This window comes from Ciconia boyciana, chromosome 10, assembly GCF_034638445.1.
Source record: "Ciconia boyciana chromosome 10, ASM3463844v1, whole genome shotgun sequence".
Taxonomy (NCBI): Eukaryota; Metazoa; Chordata; class Aves; order Ciconiiformes; family Ciconiidae; genus Ciconia; species Ciconia boyciana.
Genome location: NC_132943.1, coordinates 8,096,429 through 8,115,990, shown reverse-complemented (window position 1 = coordinate 8,115,990; position 19,562 = coordinate 8,096,429). Strand labels below are relative to the sequence as shown.

The following is a 19,562-nucleotide window of genomic DNA, read 5'->3' as shown; positions in this document are numbered from 1 at the left end:
AGGGGAAAAAAGTGAATTTAAATTTAAAATATCAAGCGACACTCAAAGTTGAGGCAAGTTGTATTTACCATTGATATGGATTTTGTTCTACTTCGTATTAAATTACTTAGCTGCTAGATAATCTATTGCAAGAAGCATATTCTTGAAGAATTATCCTTTGTCCCACAAAGGATAACTAGAAATATTATTGCACACGTATGAAAACAACAATCCTAACTGGAATTATAGGGGGGTGTGTGTATGCATATACATACACTTCAGGACTTCTGTATAAACGTGGTTTCAACCCTGGTCTCAAAAACATGTAACTCAAGGGTCTGAACACCTGACGTTACTCACTTGAGTGCAAACAATTCACACAGCAATAAGAACCCAATGACTGGAGAGAGGCTGCTGTTGTGCTTCCAATAGCATGATCAAGGTACAGAAAGCCCAATTCTCAAGTAAGTCTGGTACTATCAGCAGAAAGACAGGCTCTCTTCTCTGCAGGTCATGCACTCAAGGTGCTAACCTAACAAGAGACAAGCCCAGTGCTGCTAAACCTCCTCCTGATACAGACTTCTGACTAAAGACCTTCTAGAACATAACCTCTCCAAAGATAGAGAGCGATACCTTCTGAACGTTAATGAAATAGCCAGTTCTAGAGAAAGGAAAGGATTTATTTTGCCAACCAGACACTCTGTGTCATCTAAGCGTGATTGTGCTATTGACTATGGCTTCCCCCCCCCCTTTTTATAAGTGGAATCTCTCTCATATCTTTCAAGAAACAATATTCTTGTACCTTGGGTCTCTGGAACATTCAACAGCAGATAAAAGTACTACGATCAGTATCAAGGCTCTCTGATGTATGTCCATCACTGAACTTTGCTTAACAGAAGAAGGAAAGCCTCTAGCTTGCCCTGTATACCCAAGAGATGCATTTCACAGAAAAGAAGTCATAAAGCTCTGGTAAATACCCACTTCATCTCTCAGTTGAGCAAACAGAAATGTTTCAGCTCTAACTGTTGAGAAAGCAATCATAATCACTTCAATAGTTCTATCACAATATTTTCCACAGAGTTGGTTTTTTTTTTTTTTTTAAGTTGATTAAGGTACTTTAAGACTGCTGGCAGAAAACAAACACTAAACATTTCTGTGGAGCCAACATTAAACAAGTATGCTGCAGGATTGGTGGACCCAACAAACCTGTTCAACACTCAGTTCTGTGATTCACCCCTAAAGAAAATGTCTGACTCATTTTCTGTGATGATTTTCTATTCTATAAAAGCAGAGAAAATTATACACTTCTGATCAGCTTGCTACATAGCTTGTTGTGAGTGACAATATGAGAATGAAATGTTAACATAATTAACTTTCTGTTGAACTAGATTATGACAAGATTCTTTCACTGAAACACTGAATAAAAACCATGTAGTTTCAGAAGCATAAATCTGAATTAGGAGGCACATATGATTCATCTGTACATAGCAATACTATCATAAAAAGTGTTTCTGCATCAGTCACTAATAAGGTTAAAACTGACTTTGCAGATCTATCTTAAAAAGCAGCAACACAGAAAGCTCCAACTACCAGGTATGTAAAAGTTTTTGTTTATTTTTTTCTTCTAGGTGAATAATTAAAGAAATGAATGGTGAATAATTATAGAATAGGTGAAAAATTAAAGAAGTTCACATGTAGTGAACAACGACTATTATAAAAACATATACAATGACTAGCGTGAGCACAAGACAAGATAGCAATATGAATTGTGCATTACTAAACCTTTCACACATTGCTCCTTGGAAAGGCAAAGTAGTGAGCATAATCACATTACCCCAATATTCTCCTAATTATCAACTTTATGCTCCAGTCCTTTGCATTTACCTTATTTACACTACTATTTTAACTTGGACTACAAGCTTTCAAAGATGGACTTTGCCATCTGCTGTGCATATATAACCTACCACTCTTGTGGTTGATTACTATGGAGTTCATGGCAAGTAAAAAAATACATCGGGTAAAATATTTGATGCTCGAGATATGATTGCCTGAGAACATGCACTTCAGAATGAAGTTTTAAGAACTTAGATAACTAAAATGCACTTTCTTTTTTTTAAAGTAACACTTACATAGTTCTTTTCCAAACCTTTTAAGTTTACTTCAATTATTGTAAATACGCACTTTTTAATGATCATACAAAGAATCATTCCCTGAAAATTCAAATATCTGTCATAATTTCTGAATAAACAGTGATAAAAATCCATACCCAGTCTATATTCATACCTGCAGCACTATTTTATGATATCCAAAGCTACAGAAGACACTATGAAAGGTATATTGACCTTATGAAAGATTTATTTTGGTTGTGTAGAAAATGAGAATCAACAGTGATGAAACAAGACAGAGAAAGAAATTATTTCCACCAAATTGCCTTTTATTGATTTGCTAAAGTAATAATTATATTGAGAATCAATGCCTTACTTGTGTATAATGACTTTGGCAGTGGTGGTCATTTATATTTTGCTTTGAGACAGATCAATTATGTACACCGCTGTAGTAAGGTCAACAAATAAAAACAGCCTTTTAAAAAAAAAATTTAGTCAGTGTAGCAGAAGACCAGTTTGCATCTGTTGTTCTACCCATTGCAGATTCGGAAGCTCTAAGAAGAGAAAGATTAGTGCATGTTTTCTCTAACTAAAATTTTTCATTTGTTTCTGTGTCCTTAATATGTTGTAATACGCATCCCATCAACATTCCCACATCCCTAGATCACAAGCTCTGGAACTTCAGTTTTCTCAGACAAAATAGACCTAAAAGGTTTGGTGTGGAGACCTAACTTTTCACTCAGAGTTCATTCAGCTACAGACGTTTTATGAGTAAAAAAAATAAAAAATGTACTGTATATTCTCAAGTGTTTTAAAAGGAAATCAAGGATGAAATAGCTGAATTACTAAACCCAGTAACTTTTCTTCCAAAATTGCTTTAGTATCTCAGGACTAGCTAGTGGTAAACGATCCCAACTTTTAAAAGCAGGAACGGGGAAGACTCATGTATGATTCATTTATAGGGCATAAAAATCAGTAAAAAATTATGAAGTGCAGAACTTGTGAACACCAGGATAAATGTGTCTATTTGGTGGGAGTCAATGCATCTTTTTTAAAGGCAAGTCTTATCTTTCAAGTCTGCTGCAGTTTTTTTGAAGGGGATCTACAACAATGTACCTATAAACTGATTGATGCAGTCCAGTTTCCACTATTTTTCAACATTAATTAAAACACATTAAGTTTTATAGACATATTTGTACAGCAATTATAATTTCCAGGAAAACTTTTGAGAAAGTCCCTCAAACTTTTAAGAAAACTGAGCTGTCGTGAAAAAATTGCACTGAAACTTTTTTTTAAATACAAGCAAGTAGACTGTTCATACATGAGAGAAAAACATCAGCAATATTTCAAAGGAATCCACTCCAACTTCTACTATGTTCAATGAATTCATAAATGAACTGGGAAAGTAAGTAACCACCAAGGGATAAGGGCAGTGTAAATACTAGTAAAATAGAATAAAATAATTTTTAAAAAGTCTGGAATTCTTTCTGTCACTGCTGCTGCTATAGTGTATTTCCCTATAGACACTTATCCTTCCAGAGGTATGTATTGAGACCCAACTTGTTGAGGATATTACCCCAGGTGATATGTTTCTTTATTGGAAGGTTGGGTGCAAGACTGATGGGAACTTCAAAGATTATTTAAGTTTTGCAATAGCTGTTTGCCAACGCAAGCTGATACCATAATATAAACCCACTATTTATTTTTACAGGCCACTAAGTATAGCCTTTTAATGCAGCTCAGTAGCAGATGCCTAAAACAAACGAGTATTTCCATCAAGCATTTGCTTCATAAATTTCCTCTTGATGGTCTTAACTGCTTCACAACTGTATGCTCAATAAAACTTAATAGAGAATTTAAGGTTCTAAAAATATCATGGGACCTTGGCTGATTTATTCATCAACCATTTTTCCACTAGTGGAATAATAAAGAATTTTAAAACTATGCAAGTCATTAGAATACAGCATTTTAAAAAATGTAACAAGAAAAAGCAATCAGACAGAACCAAGGACATCACAAAGCTCTGTAGCACACAACAGTTTTTCCACAGACCAGTGTACTGGGCTTGAGGAAAACAGACACCTTAATACCTGCCTTGGAGCAAATTTTTTTTAGACTTATGCAATTCCCTGTACACAGCAGCGACCTGCAATAGCAGAACTACCTGAGCGCATGCTGAGATAACCCAGAAGCAGCATCAGCAGCCAGGGCGAACAGACCTAAACGAGACCTTCTGGCACAAACGTGGGCTGAGAAAGAACAAGAGTCACCTGGAAGCTCGTCCCTTTACAATGAGCGAGTCCCACCTAGGGCACCGACCTAGGGCTGCTCATTGCGCAGGCCCTGGGCGCGCTACACCCCGCTGCTTCGCGGGGCCAGGCCGCGCTCCCGGCCCGGCCTCCACCCCTAAGGCGGGGCGCAGGCCGCCCCCTCACAACCGCCCCCCTCCTGCCCCCCCCCCAGCCACTGTGCATCCCACCACAGGGAACAGGCTCGAAACGGTCCCTCCCGCTCCCTGCTACCCTGAGGGGCCGCTCACAGGCGAGGGCCGCTAGGCCGGGCCGGGTCCGGCCCCACCCCACCACTCACGGCTCCGACCGCCGCCACCCCGCACCTTCGCGGGCTCTCGGCTCAAACCGCTGCCGCCCGGAAATGACGCATAACCGGGGGCGGCGGGGCGGGGAGCGCACACGCGCAGGCACCCGCGCGCTTCCCGCCGTGCGCGCGGCGCTTCCGGGCCCAGGGACCGTTTTTTCTTTATGTTTTCTGTGTCGTCCCCCCCCCGTCCCGTCCCGTCTCGTCTCGTCTCGCTTCCCCGGGAGCGGGTTACACGGCACGATCCTGCCCGGCAGTGCATTGTGCCGCCTGCTTCGCTCGGATGGTGCGCGGGGGAGAGAGGGAGGGCCGAGGGAGCCGGAGGGGCGGAAGGGGGGAAGGAAAGCGGCGCGGTTACCTCAGGGCAGAGGCCGCTCCGAGAGAGGCGGGCTGGCTGGGAGGAGAGGGTGGTAGGCGCAGGAATGGCGTTAAGGGCCGGGCTGAGCGAAGGGCCCGCAGGACGGGGCGCCCCGGGCAGTGCCGCCGGCTCTAGAGGTTGGTGGAAAGAGCGGCTGAGAGCTGGAGCCAGGGCGAGGGGCCCGGAGAGCGAAAGGGTGCGCGGCAAAGCAGAGACTACGGCTCCCAGCCTGCCCTGCGCCGGCCCGGTCGGGGGTGCGGGCTTTTCGTGCGCCTGCCTGGAGGGCTAGCGGGGGGCACCAGACGGGGTTGGGGTGCTGCTGCTCGGGATAGGCCGCACCCCAGGCGGCAGCGGACCTGCTCGGGCGCCTTATAGTCAAGGGAGGGTTGCCGCCGCCTGGGCGAGGGGGGCCAAGGAAGAGGGGACAGGCGGGCTGTCATTAGCGGCGGGAGCAGTCAGTCTGCGCGCCGCCGCGCCGCCAGTGGTCGTCGGCTGCCCACAGTGGGCGGGCGCGGCAATGCCGGTCTCCGCGCCAAGGCGGGGTTCTTATTGGTGGTCACGGCCGTCTGTCAAGGCAACCGCGCCCTGTGATTGGTCGATGTCTCCTGGGCGGGCTTGCGCCCGCGTAAGCCGAGAGGCTCCACTCACCGGCAGCGCCGGGGGAGGGCTCCACGCCGCTAGTTGGCCCGCACGGCCGTTAATCATTAGTGTTCCGCGCGGCCATTGGCGGCGATGGCGCGGCGGGGCGGGCCTTTCTCCCCGCCGCGGCAGCAGGAGGAACCCGGGCGGCTGTCGGGGCTGGCGATGAGGTTAAGCGCCCCTCGTGCGTGAGCCTGCTGCCGCCGCGCCGGCCCCAGCCCGCCGGCCGCGCTGCCGCGGTAAGGAGCCCGCCGCCCCGCCGGGGAAGGCGCCCCTGCGGGCGGGGGGCGGTGGCGGCGGGGCCGCGCACTCCGCTGAGGAGAGCGGGGGAGGGGGGCGGTCGGCCGCGCCCGCAGTGCGGAGAGCGGGGGGCAGCCGCTGAGGGGGAGCGGGCGGGCCCGCGCGGGGGAGGGGCGCGTGCCGCGGCCGTTGGGGCCGGCTGGCAGCGGGGCCCGGCTGCACCTGCACGCCGTGGGGGTGGGGGGGTCCCGGTCCGGCGGGGAAAGGCTGGCCCCGTTTCCCTTCCCTAATATAGGCAGGGCTGGCCGCCGCTGGTGGAGTGGGGCTCGGCACGGCGGCCCGGAGCTGCGCTCCTGCGCCGCCCCCCCGTGGGGCCGCCGGTCGGCCCTGGGGCTGCGCCCTCGGCCCGCCGCAGCCCTGCGCTGCCCCGGCCTGGGGTCTGGGTCCCGGCCGCGCTTGTCGCGGTTACTTGTTGGAAGATGTTGGTCCCTGGGCAAGCGCGCTCTCTGGTAGCCGGGGGTAGGGAGCCGGTTGGTGGCCCTCGGAGCACTCCGAGCCCTTCAGGCGGTAGGCTCTAGGGGTGCTAAGTGTTGCAGGGGTGGGTTTTTCGGGTTTAGCCCCTCGGGTTAGCAGTAGTTGCCTGCAAGCGTGCTGCGCTCGTATTGGCTATCGTGGGTTCCTATTTAGACCTCTCCTTATGTTGCCTGAGGGCAAAATGTTATATCCGTGCTGCCTATGATAGTGTTGGAAGTGGGGGGTGTTCTGTTATGTTTGGGGGTTTTTTTCTGGCGCATGTTGGACAATTCTGCATGTGGATATATCTAGCGTAGTATAATCCAAAGTGTAAGAATCAAGAGCAAACTGTGTCACAGTCTGGTTTTTACAGTTGCTCTTAATAACTTTTTGAAATGAGTTTTCAGCACTGAAGAAGGGTTTCACTTTATGAGCGAGACAGAAAAAGAAGTGAGGCATAGCTGTTTCTTACATTGAGTCTAAGAAGAATTCAGATCATCCATACTGAGAGATTTGCACAAATTCTACTTTTTGTAATTAAGCCTGTAGTACAAGATAGATGTTGGTGGATTTGTGTGATTTCTATAGAAAGCTGGATTAGGAAGGTGATGGAAAAAACCCAAAATGAGTGATGGGTACTTTGTTTAGGGTGCATTGTCAGATAATATAATCTACAAAAGTGTGTGGTGTTTTGGAGTGTTTTTTTAATTGTTTTAATTTTTAATATTGATGCCCTTTTTCATTAGCCTGAAATGAGAGAGATCTTGTGTCCCTAATACAGAATAGGGAATGTGTTGGGGTTTTTTTCTCTTACAGAGTGTCTGAGAGTAGCCTTTTTGCATTGAGGCATTAACTTGCAATTTTCAACGGGATTACTTTCTTGTGTCTTGTCTTCTACAAGGAGTATTGCACTTGAGACTTGCTGTTTGGTTGAATACTAAGCAGAAGACATGATCACAGCAATCCTACAGTGCAGTATTTCTTGTGAATGTTAGATTAGGAATACGTATTTATTATTGAAGTGAAAGCAACAAAAATGAAGTTCTGAAATTATTTTTCAAAAAGTTTTATTCAAACAATTTGCTATTCAGGAGAAATAAATGGCAATGGAAACATGTTTTCTTCGACAGTCTTCTGTTTGTTACAAATGATAATATTGCCAGGCAGCTAATATTAAACGTTTGTTTTACAGTGAGTACTGTGATGTCGAGGGTTTGAGCGTTTTGTAGAAAATCTGTAATTTATAGCTTGTACTCCTCAATTAAAAAAAAAAAAAGCCCCAATGGTAAAGATAATACAAAGACTTGTTGTGTCTTTTAAATCTTGGAAGGGTAAAAATGTAACTTGTAACTGCATTGCTTGCTATTGCTAGGTCACTTTATTTTACAGAACTGTGAATTGCTATCAAGATCTACTACTACTTTTCTCAGGAGTAAAAATGGGTTTGACTAAATACTGGTAATTTTAAAGGGTGTGCAGTGTACTGGGTTAGGTTTGTTAGCAGTTTTCCAGAAACTATTTGTTAAGGATTTGGGAAGGGTGAATTACTCGAATCTGTTGCAGTGGTCCTCTGATTAGATTTTATTTGTGTGTGTGTATGGAGGAATAAAGAAGGAGAATCTGAGGAGACAGATACTACTACTTTCCTCTTTGTTGTTTTAAGCATAAGTCTGTCTATGATTTTTTTTCTTCCTTTAACTTGTATTAAGTTTTTGGTTTTCATTTCTTCTCAAGTTTTAGTGTATTTGCCTTACATCATAGCCTTACTTATTTGATACTACTTGCTTAAACTCTGTCTGTAAAACTGCTTCAAACTAGCTGGATGTTCTAGGTGAAGTGCTTTAGGTATAGCTCTGGGTATGAAACCCAAATACCATGGTTTTGTGTTGTATTCAGTTGAAAGGTGCTGTCAGTTTTCTCCAGTAGCCTCGGTTAATTTAAGTTTGTATATCTTTGTATCACCGTTTTCATACATCTACTTCTCCCCAGAGTTAATTTAACTAAGAAATGTAGTGCCACATCTTTTTAAATACGATGATACATTTAAAGTTTCAAAGTACTGTATTCTAGGCTTTTAAAAGTAGTTGATACAGTTGCATTTTTTGGACTCTTTGGGGAAAAGGGGCCTTTTGACAGCACGTTCAATAAAGACTGGGTTGTCAGATAATGTTAATGAAGCAATATAAACTTTGAATTGGCTGCAGTGTAGCATACATCCCATTTTTAAAAGCCTTTTTATATATTGACAGCATTGTTCAGTTTTGGTGAGCTAGACGACTCTATGCTATAACTTTTACTACCTGCATAAAAATAGTAACAACAACTTTGGATGTCCTGATTAGTGATAGCCAATAAAATCACTATTAAAGTGTCTAGATTCTGAAATTTTCCGGCATACTCTAATTCTTATTTCATAGATATGAACAGAGTTAAGCAATAGCCAGTAAATACAAACCACTAATTCATGGGTGTGACATCTAAGGAGCTTTCATAGAAGTGGTAGAGTATTCTGTAATCCTGGTACCACTAGGTTGGAAGGACTGCAGAAGTGTTGGGGTTTGGGAGCCCAGTTAAGCTTTTAGTGGCAGTTTTCCCATGTACATTCCACCTAGTAATGGCTGGATAGGAATTGCCCAGGGGCTTTTGTTAAACGCTGCATTCCAAATTGAGCCTTTTAGTAATGGAAAGATGAGTCGTTCGGCAATGCAAGACCTGAATAATAAGGTCATTCACACCGTACTCTCTAGGCAAGAAGAATCTATGTGAATGCCTTAATATGGTGCTTGCTCTGGATGATAGGTAGCATCTATGCAAGCCCGTTAAAGTAGGTTTTATGTGTTTCTTTGTTGGCTTTTCTTTGAGGTGGTGGACTGATGTGCCGTATAACAATGTTAAGATATTTTTTGGATAATGGTATTGTAAAGCTCTATTTCTAGGAGATCATAACTCAGCAACAGATTATGATTAAATATTGTTGGGAAAATTGTACTTTCAGCCTACCTATAACCTTATTTTGATCTCATAACTTTTTGAAGGAGTGCTTTAGAGGAAATAATGTCTGAAACCACATTTATGGAAGCTCAGCAGCCTGAATTACAGAACAGCCTCCACTGCTACTCTTGTGCATAAGTTAGTCTCCTGCAGTTTAATGTATGTATTATGAGAATCCTGTCAATGTATCATTTCATGCTATGAACGCTTCTCCAATATACAGAATTAAGTTTCCAAGAATGTTCTGTTCGGTTATGGTATGTTTGTATCCAGGTATCTGCTGTATCTGCTGAAGCAAACTGTAGATTTGAAGAGCATGGCTGTGGGATGCTTATTCAAGGGTTTCTTTTCTATTCTTTATCTTGGATCTCTAGAAGGGAATGGGGCATTATCTCTCTGCAGCCATTGGTTTCTGCATAAACATATCCTGCATTGTTCACCTGTCTTTGTTCATCTGCTGCTAAGTTTTTCTGTTCTTTTATCTCTTTCCCAACATCAATTTTTGTTATTCTTTAATCTATAACTCAAAAATCTGTGTATAAAATGGAATTTTGTCCTTTATTTAACACTCTCAACTTTCTACTCTGCCCCCACCCCAGGTTTGTTTGTTATCAAGTTTGGAATGCCATTTATGAAAGGTCTTTGTCCAATCGTGTATAGAATGGTCTGAAAGCTGAAGCTTGTCAGGACAAACATCTTAAATGTCATTAAAGCTATGGCTAAATAGCACAGCATAGTTGCTCCTTCATTTTGAAAGCATAGTTTCATATAACTTGCATTACCAGATCAAAGAATAACCTCTAAAAGGCACAAATGTAGAAGGTGGTGTTGTTGGATTTTGGTTTAGCTGACCATTCTTAGCAAAGATCCAGTGCTGAGTGTTGTATCTTTCTAAAAACTGTTTTGTATGATCGGCTAGCAGTTAACCTACCCTACTTGTTTTGAAGAAGTATGTTCGCAGCTAAGTGAGGTGTAATAGCTTTCCGTTAGTGTCCAACTAAACCATTTTACTTTATGTTACGGTGAAGCAGGATGTAAATAGATGTGCTCCTTGCAGATATCTGCCTTTGTGAAAGAGGCCATCATATTGACACATCCTTAGCTTTTTGTTTTGTCTATCACCCCTTCTGATCTGTTAAATGAGCTTTTATCGTGAGGAGTTTCTGAACATTTCACTTTCAGCTGTGTAAGATGTAGGTCTCTTATTCATTCTATCAAATTGAAACATGTATAGGGAGGCTCACAGGAGCAGTTTAACTGGCAGATGGAGGAAATGGTGACTGGAAGTGAGATCAGTGACTTCTTTAGTGCAGCTGAATCTAGAAAAGGCTGTTGGTGTGCAGCTGATGAGTGAAGTTTGAACTAATTCGAGTGCTTCTGCCAAGAGCAGATTGAGGAGTGTTCTCACAGTCCTTTTTGATGTCAGAGCTTTGGGCATAAAAACCTCCTGCTGGTGGTGAGTAGCTGGGAGCAGTTGCATCATTGACCAGCATGCTGGATCCACAAGAAGATTTCCATCTGTTTTCGTATTCTAAGTGAGCTCAGAAGAATTTGGTATGTTCTTGTGGAGATACAGTAGGAGTTTTGAGAGGCATTGGAAAATTGTTGACCCTTATAACTTAGGCTTTGATCATATGTTCAGTTTTTGCTCCCAAATTATGCAGTAGCAAAACTAGTAAATCAGCGTGTGGGGAATTCTTGTCCATGTTATCACAGTGTGATTTGGAGCATTTCAACAGAAGGTACAGTAAAAAGCCTGTTTCCTTTAAAGCATTGTAAATCCCTCTGTCTTTTGGATTAAGAGCTACATTTCAGGTTCAGTGTGCTCTGTAGGTGTTTAAAGAGTAAAAGTTGCTGCCAGGATTAGATTCTTTTTCTCCCTTTCTTTTATAATCTATTGAATCTGTTCCATTATTAAAGCAAGAGCTGAACCCTTGCCAATTTCTGTCTTCCCTTAAAAGTAGCTTGATTGGTTAGCATAGCTACATAGAATGTCAGTACCTTGACTCAAAATAAAACTTGGTTTGTCCTTTTGAGTTGTTGCATCCACATCCTTCTTACACTTGGGAAGCCGGGCTATTTCCGAACAAGAACTTTTGCCTAATGGCTTTCCAAGGGAAAACCAGGGAAGCTGACTAATTTTCTCGTGTCAATGACTCTTGCATATACTTCAGTGGAAGAAACTGTGGTAAAATGGATAATTGGATACTCATAGTATCTGCTGATAGTAGTTCTACTCTTAGAACTGAAAATAACAAGTCTTTGATTTTTACTTGCAATGAAGATTACAATTGATTAGTGTCCTAGTTTAGGTGTTGTGGTTTCTTTTTTGTTTTAAGCACATCAAAGTGATCTTTAATGTATTTTCATTGCAAATAATCTCCAGAAAGGATTCTAGGTGTGTGTTTTGTTGCACGTTGCATTATTGTCATGGAAAAATAAACTACTCTTTCAAGGGTTTAAAGCTGTACCACAACCCAGTTACCAGTATTGCTCTGAGATGTCATCCTTGTGGTATGGATTGGGAGGAGGAAGAGGACATGTGAAGGAAGCTATTAAGTGACTTTATGGAGGCTGCCATAGGAATACTAATGCCTTCCGGTTAGGCTTGTGGTCTAGTAAATGGATATGAATCTTTCACACAAACTATTGTGTTAATTTATAAAAGTGTTATGATTTTCATCCTAATGCTTTGTGTGGTAACACTACACAGGTTCTGTTTCCCTCTCTGTTTTCAAACAATGGCTTCTAGAGAGGAACACCGGTATTTATGTGGATATTCTTGTTACTGGGAGAAGCAACTGAGTCCAGACTGAGCTTAGCTAGTAATGATTTAAGTACAGAAAAGCCTTCATCCAGTGTAATAAGTAATACCATGTTTTGACTAAGATTTCTGAGCTCTGAATGGTATCTTTAGACTAAATTCTTAAAGCAGTAATATGAACAGAATAAATGACATTACCGGGCTAATCCAGTTATTGCAATATATGATATGACAACAGTTGGCTGTTCATTATGAAGTGTGATGGCATCCCATTAGTTGCTACTTAATCTTGCCTTTACTGACACTGTAAAGTTTAATTTGAAAAGCACAAAGAGCAGTAGTCCTTATTAAGACTTGCGTATCAAAATAGTAGTGAAAACTGTCCCAGCTCAGAATACAATCAGCTTTTTATCTGTCCTTTTGTGTTGAAATATTGGATAATGTTAGAAACTGGATTTGTGTGTCTATCTTCCTTGGTCCATAGCAGTGTGAAGGCTTAAAATTACAATGTTCCATAAAGATCAACAAATGTAAATGTGTAGGTATTCTCTCAGCATCTCTTTCTTGACCTATCTTCCAGTATGCAACGAAACATAGGCTGATTTTAAGCAGGAAACAGTTTAGGCCATTTTTAACATGTGGAATAATTGGGGGTGGGAGAACTTGAAAAGATTTTTCAGCTCTGATCAGACAATGTGTGAATTCAGGTATGTTTTAGGTCAGTGGTGGCAATTCTAAAGCCTGTTGCTTGGCTGAGATTGGAGTGATCTGATGGGGTTCTTAGTTGTCTGGCTAAGTATCTTGTCTCCCCATGCTGCTCCAGAGAGGCAGCAGAGTCTCCTGTAGATCTGTGTCATATCTGCCCACACTACATGTCTGTATCTGGGCAGCTGACTAGCTCTTGATGCGACAAGTAAGGAAGTCCTCATGCATGAAGTTAACAGGCATTCAGCTTTAATACTGCTCATAACTGGTTGTTAACCTTGGGACTCTTATCTTTGCCGTATTAGTAGTTGTTTTCTGTATCTGTGTTTTATTCATGTCTGCATATACTGCAGTTACGTGGTTATAATGGCAGTGATTCTAAAACTTTTAAACTATGTTTGAATTCAGAATGCCTAGGTACTATATATAGGTTAAATGTAGGCATGACAACTATAAGGAAGATGGATTCCCTCGCATGTTTGATGTTATAAGATAGACTTCCATAGAAAATGTTGGAGGACATAGAATTTATTTTGAACTATTCTTTTGAACTATTCTTTGAAATTTTTAGAAGTAAGGTACAAGTAAGTAGACTTTCTCCAGTTTCTTTTAATTTGAAGGAAAAATTCTTGCTGATCCTAAGAAGGCTTCTTACTAGGCTAATTGAAAGTAAAGTTGGATGAACAAAAAATTTTCAGTTGGTTCCCACTGAATCTAGGCCATCCAGGTACTCTAGTATTAAATAGCAGTAATTATCAGTAAAATAATGGAATGTTTGTGGACAAGTATGCAACTTAATGCACTGTGCACTGCATGAGTGTGCCTGAAGACTGAGAGACTCTCTGGGTCAGTTAGTCCAGTCCCTTCTTATTACAGGAAATAATCCTCTCATAACTGTGTCAAACTTTATCTTAATGTTAATTAAATTGCTAGCTGTCTTCTTTCCTGCTGGATAGCAGTTGTAAAATCTGTTTCTGTGGTGTCTCCTGGCCTCCAGCCTGGCTGACTGTGGCAAATTTATAGACACGTGGTTTTGTGGCAACATTTTCCCATAGCTTAAGTAGCTCCTCTACCCACCCGTTACCTACCACAGCCACATGTGCCATCTAATAAAGACCTGTCCTGTTCAGTCTGTGTTTTGATTAAGCTAGATGGTCTTTTTCAGTCTCCTCTTCAGCTACCTTGTTTTTAGAATGAAATTAAGTTTTCTATACAAGTTTTTACTAGTGCAAATACCATCTTCCGTATAAGGTCTCACGAGGGCTTTATTAGAATGGCATTTATGCTTCTGTGGCTTTTCTGAGAATAACTTGGATGGTAGGTACATCTTACTGCATTTACCTTTTTCAAGGCTATGTTGCATTGTGAGTTTAGTCACAGAATCAATACTCAATTTATGATTGGTTAGCTATTTATCTTCCATCTTGTTTCTGTTGGATGACTACTTGGTTTAAGAATTTCTGTCATTGATCACGGTACTGTTATTACTGTCCTTAAGATAATCTTTTTGCCTCTGCTGGTGATACTTTCCATGTTTGTGATCCAAAGATGTTAGTATTACATCTCATGTAGTAGGACTGAAATGAAACAAAGCTCCATTGCTAACCCTCTTGCCCATTTTCCCATCGCTGCCTTACCCATTTGTCCCCTCTTTTAATCTACTCCTTGTTATAATACCTTTTGTTAGTAAGCCTTCTAATTACTAAAATAATTTTTGTTAATCTTCATTGTCTCTACTTTATCAATTTCCTGTATAATACCACATATAATTCAAATAGATTAGGCCGACTCCATTTATTTTTCCTAAGAAATATTACTTTATTAAATAGAGCTGTTTGGCACAATCTCTGTGTTACACATGTTTTTCTGTCAACTCAGTTTCTGTTGACTTCAGTGCCTTTGATTCATTCCTTTAAAATTTGTTGAAATGCCAGGCATATAGTTATTTTTTCCTTATGTTTAGTTCTGTGCTTGTCATTCTAACATCAAATGATACCGTCGTGTATTTTGTACTGTTGCAAAAAAAAAAAAAAATCTCTGTGGGACTTCTGATCTGATGAGACAGTTCTAATTTTTTGGAGTTCATGGGTATGCTGTCTTCAGCATTTACATTGTGAATCTTGTTTTTCCTTTGAATGTACTCTTTCAAAATCAATTTCAGATGTGCTATAGTGGTTTTCTTGTTGTCTTGTTCTTTTTCTGTTTATATGGATAATGAACTTCTTGTTAGCAAGTTCTGACTCAGACTGGTAACTTGTGTTTGACTTCCAAGGCTTACCTTTTGGTTGGTCAGTCTGTTTTGGGGTGGGGGTTTTTTGCGGTTTTTGTTTGTTTGGTTGGTTGGGTTTTTTTTTTTCTTCCTGTGCATTTATTCATCCAGCTAAATTTGCGTTTATTCCTTTTAAAGGGCTCTTCTCCCTTCCCAGCCCCTTCTCCCTCTGCCTTAGGGAATCTGTAGTGAGAGCAAGTTACATAGGTATTTTAGAGAAGATTATCTAAGTAATCTACACTCATAACATTGTTAAATACTAGATAAAATTCATCCACAACTTTTCATATATATTATTGTAACTGGTGTATCTGTCTAAGGAAATGATACATCAAGGACAGCCTGATTATCCTCAGTCCCTGGATTGTAGCCTGAGTCTATATCAAAGTCTCTGTCCTGGATTGTCTGTAAAGTAAAGCCTTTTGGTCAGAGAAATGCAGGATTCTAATAATTATTAATAGCTATTCTATTCATTATTAATAATCCTTCTTTGCTTGAATATTCTGACTATATGAATAAAATTCTTAAGGATTGACTTATTCAGTAATAGAGGAGTGTTAAAGTTTGCTGTCCCTTTCAACCATCTCCTTTCCTTATCCCACATTTGGTATCGCAGAGAACAACTGTAGCACTGACCTTCTGGTCTGTTCACACTTCCTGAGTGCGTTAGGCAAAGCGTGGTACAGGTTGTAAATAAGCACCCTTAAAATGTGAAAAATCTGATCTCCAGCAAGATTTTCTTTCCTGTTCTTTTCAGCTTTCAAAACCTTTCTACCCTGAAACTTGGGTGTCTATGCCTGTGTTCAGCTAGGGAAAGGTGCATTTGGTATTTGCAGTTTGAAGATGGGTTTTTTTTCTCCTGTCAAATTTGCAATGGCTTGGTCATGCAATCTTTGAGGTATTTTTGAAGAAAACAATGGTGCTTATTTTTAATTTCCCTTATGCCTTTATACTTTTCTCTAAACTAATTTTCCAGAAAACTTTTCAAATAAATTCACTAAGTTCTAATGCATTGTATTAGTTTCTCATCTAAACTTTAAAGTGTAAGAGTTAGAGATCCTTCAAAATATAAACTTACTGGTGACAGTATGTGTCTTATATTCATACGTGTTTTTTTTAATAAAAAAAGTCCATCATGCTATAAAACAAATCTTCATTAAGTTTACTTCTCCTTCTTCCCTCCCTTCTAAAGAGATACATTGTTTGATCCTGGTAAGTTTCCTTAACGCATAGCCTCTTGTTTCGGTGATTATGCGATGAAAGTGGAGGATATGCCATCACAAAAAAAATTGGTACTTCATGCAAAAGTTAGCATTGCTTCCTTGACTGCACCCTCTACTTCTTAAGAAGATGAAATATCTTAAGAAGATGAAGATGAAATAAGGTATGAGTACCAAGGTGGCAGAAACTGATGCTCCATGTTTGTTTCAACTGGGGAAAGGAGGAATCAGCTCTTGGTCTCTGTTGTGCTTGGGTCCAGAAAATTAAGCTGCTCTTGTTCTGATGATGTGCTATCAGAAGTGTTCATTAGGAAGTAGCAAGATGCCAATTTTATTCTACTTTCCTTTGTTACCAGGATTTTCAGAGATACAAAATTGTGCTTAAACAGCTGTTGGATGAGGCAATTGTATTAGTGAGGCAATTGTCTTCTGACCTCCCTCTGACCAGAAAGTTGAACAAAGGAATTTACAAGATTCAACTGCAGCACAGGGCACTGCTCAGCACTGGATCTTAAGCCTGTTTAGACTGAAGCTGCTGCCAAGGACAGTAGCTCATTTATAAACAATGCAGGAAGACTAGCTGTGAGAATCAGATACTTTAATCTTCTGCAAGTTAGACTGTCTCCACTGAACATTATTCTTGAATTATGGATTCCACAGAAAACTGGTTTAGCTATAACCTAATTCAAGAAGCTTTGCTGATATGGGAGGCCTTGCTGGTAAAACTTGACCAGATGTCAGCTTATTGTTGTGAGATTTCACTCAATGAACTTCAGTTTAAAAACTCGCTCTAGCTGTCTGTGGGGTGTTCAGATCTGTACAGCTGTCACACATGATGACAAGACAATTTAATGTGTAGCTGGTTTCAGAGCTTGTCCTGAAATTAATGCATGTTAATTGAAAATCAGCTAAACTGAAACAATTGTGCTTAGTAAATAGAGACGCTTCATGGAGAATCGAATAGTATTTATCAAAACAATATCAAATAATTAGATTATCCACCTTTTACTGTGTTTTTGCAACTTTTTTTTATAATGTCAGCTTTGTAAAAAAAGTTCTGCGGTTTGTAGTTACAAACATAGGTATACAGTCATCTTGTGGCATATGAATTTATTTCTCAATACATAGACTATGTTAATCTCCAGAAATTGGGAACTTTGCTTAAAATAACTACAATTTTTACTATTTTACTGGTGTTTAAAACAGAGATCCGAGATCTGTGACAAAAAGCCCCAAAAGGTGGGGCAGTTGGGTTTTTTGCATATCTCACTACAACTTTTCAGTGAACTCTCAGGGAGGAACAGTTAGTTCTAGAATAAGTTAAAATAGTTATCTTCTGTCATATTCAGCAAAAGAAGAATGTTACAGCTGTCCTTGTCCAGATACTCAATCATTGCTGACCAGCTAATCAGAGACTGCTGGAAATCCAAATGAAGGAATTTATGTTAGTTCTGAAGTTTTAGTAGTGTATTGACTTATCAGCGTTGCAAGTTTTAAATTAACAAAAATCCTGCCAAGTCTTGCTGTCATTGCTTTTTGAGTGCAATAATAGACTAGACTGTGCATAAGGCTTCCCCCCATAGCATTTTGTATGTGGCGAAATTCCTGCTATGGATGTACATGATGGATAAAGTGTGTCCAGTTCTTCTCAGTTGGTCTGGTCCTTACTTCGTAATTGGCAAGATTTGTTCCTGTCCTTTTGGAATTACTGTTGAATCAGTACAAGGAGAATCTTAGACAGATAATTAGATTTAGCTTTGGCTTAGAAAAAATATTCTTTTAGATTGTCTAACAGTATTTTATGCAAAATAACTGCTTCTGTCTCTTTACGCTAGAGCCATGAACCTTTTCTGTTCAGACTAGTGATCTTGCCTTACATACCATGTTAAAGCAATAAAGAGATGCATGTTTAGAATTCTAATAAATATTCTAGACAGGGTATATAGTATTTCCATTTGTGGTGATGGAATAAGGCTATTGCTTTTATAAATCCCACTATTCAGGAGCACATATGAATAATTCAGTCAGGAGTCAAGATCTTCGTATATTGGCACCTGCTCATTATTCAGAAATTCTTGTTACAGTCTGCTGTTGCCCTAGCAACATTCTGAAAATTAGTGTTGCATCTATGAAAAAGCTTTTGTTTATCTAGCAAAGCCCACTATCCAATCTGAATTATTGCAGGATGCATCTCAAGTGGCTACTCCAGGTCCCAGCCCTAGTTGTTTAAAAAATAATAATCTCTTTTTGTGTGGCATTAATTGAAAATTGTTCTCTTTCTTTTTTTTTTCTTAAACTAGTCATAGATATTAAATTTATCAAAGTCCCTTTAGGGCCTGATAATGCCATTATATTATCTCATTTGAGTAGAGATGCTTGACTGTACAGATATGCAAGAAAGTAAAAATCACATGTTGACTCCTGGTGTTCTTAGGGTCCCTCTCTGTCTCTCCTACCCATCTCTCTCCTCCCTCCTTTCTCCCTCTCCCTGTTGACTTTTACATGAGAAGTCAGATCTTGTTTAACCTTAAACACTCTGAGATTTAAAAAGATCTTTCTTTGCGCTTATGAAGTTGACATTAGCCAAATTTGGGGTGGGAGTAGGGGTGGTGTTAACAAAGTCCTTGAAACTGCTAATGCCACAGCTAACAGAAGTCTCTCAGCTTCAGCTCTCACTGTTAGAGGTTGAACATATTTATCTCACAAGATATACAAACACCATTTAATTTTTAGTACAAAATCAAGGAGTAAAGCTGATATTCTGGATTTGATTTTTTCAAGAGAGAAAAATTAATTGAAAAATGTTAAAAATATCCAATTTCCTAAATCCTCTCCATTGTTATAAAGCAAGAGGAAAGCTGCAACCCTTTCCCTAGCCCCTCTTTTATATGGGGTTCAGATCCTCCTTCCATGTTGTATTGTCATTTGTTTGGTTCAACCCTACAGTTACTCTCATTCCTTTCTGTAAGGGTGGAAGGTGACACATACCTGTGCACTGAGGAAACTTGTCACTCTTCTCTTATTTGACCTGTTGATTTTCAGATTCTGAGTTCTGGAGAGTAATAGACTTCTGCTAAATTAGCAAGCTGTAGTCAAACTTAACTCTAGAAGAATACTTATTTGTCCAGACTCTTATGTCTCCCTTGGTTTACTAATGCATTCCTTAGTCTCTTGCCTCTGAAGT

The 19,562-nt window shown here is 40.6% G+C and overlaps 2 protein-coding genes across 16 annotated transcripts in view; one reads left to right on the top strand and one right to left on the bottom strand.

The window, feature by feature from the left end:
* Nucleotides 1-5,513, bottom strand: part of ZRANB3 (zinc finger RANBP2-type containing 3) — a 54,388-nt gene extending 48,875 nt beyond the window's left edge. For 3 of the 10 annotated variants that reach the window (XM_072875350.1, XM_072875359.1, XM_072875361.1), the window contains exon 1: nucleotides 5,038-5,513. The gene's annotated coding sequence lies outside the window, so the exon portion shown is untranslated. Of the gene's footprint in view, nucleotides 1-4,248; nucleotides 4,334-4,606; nucleotides 4,823-5,037 lie in introns of those variants that run through there. The other 7 variants (XM_072875356.1, XM_072875354.1, XM_072875355.1 and 4 more) reach the window with 7 other exon arrangements.
* Nucleotides 5,514-5,766: 253 nt separating this feature from the next.
* Nucleotides 5,767-19,562, top strand: part of R3HDM1 (R3H domain containing 1) — a 92,589-nt gene continuing 78,793 nt past the window's right edge. For 5 of the 6 annotated variants that reach the window (XM_072875364.1, XM_072875368.1, XM_072875366.1 and 2 more), the window contains exon 1: nucleotides 5,767-5,915. The gene's annotated coding sequence lies outside the window, so the exon portion shown is untranslated. The remainder of the gene's footprint in view (nucleotides 5,916-19,562) is intronic. The other variant, XM_072875363.1, reaches the window with a different exon arrangement.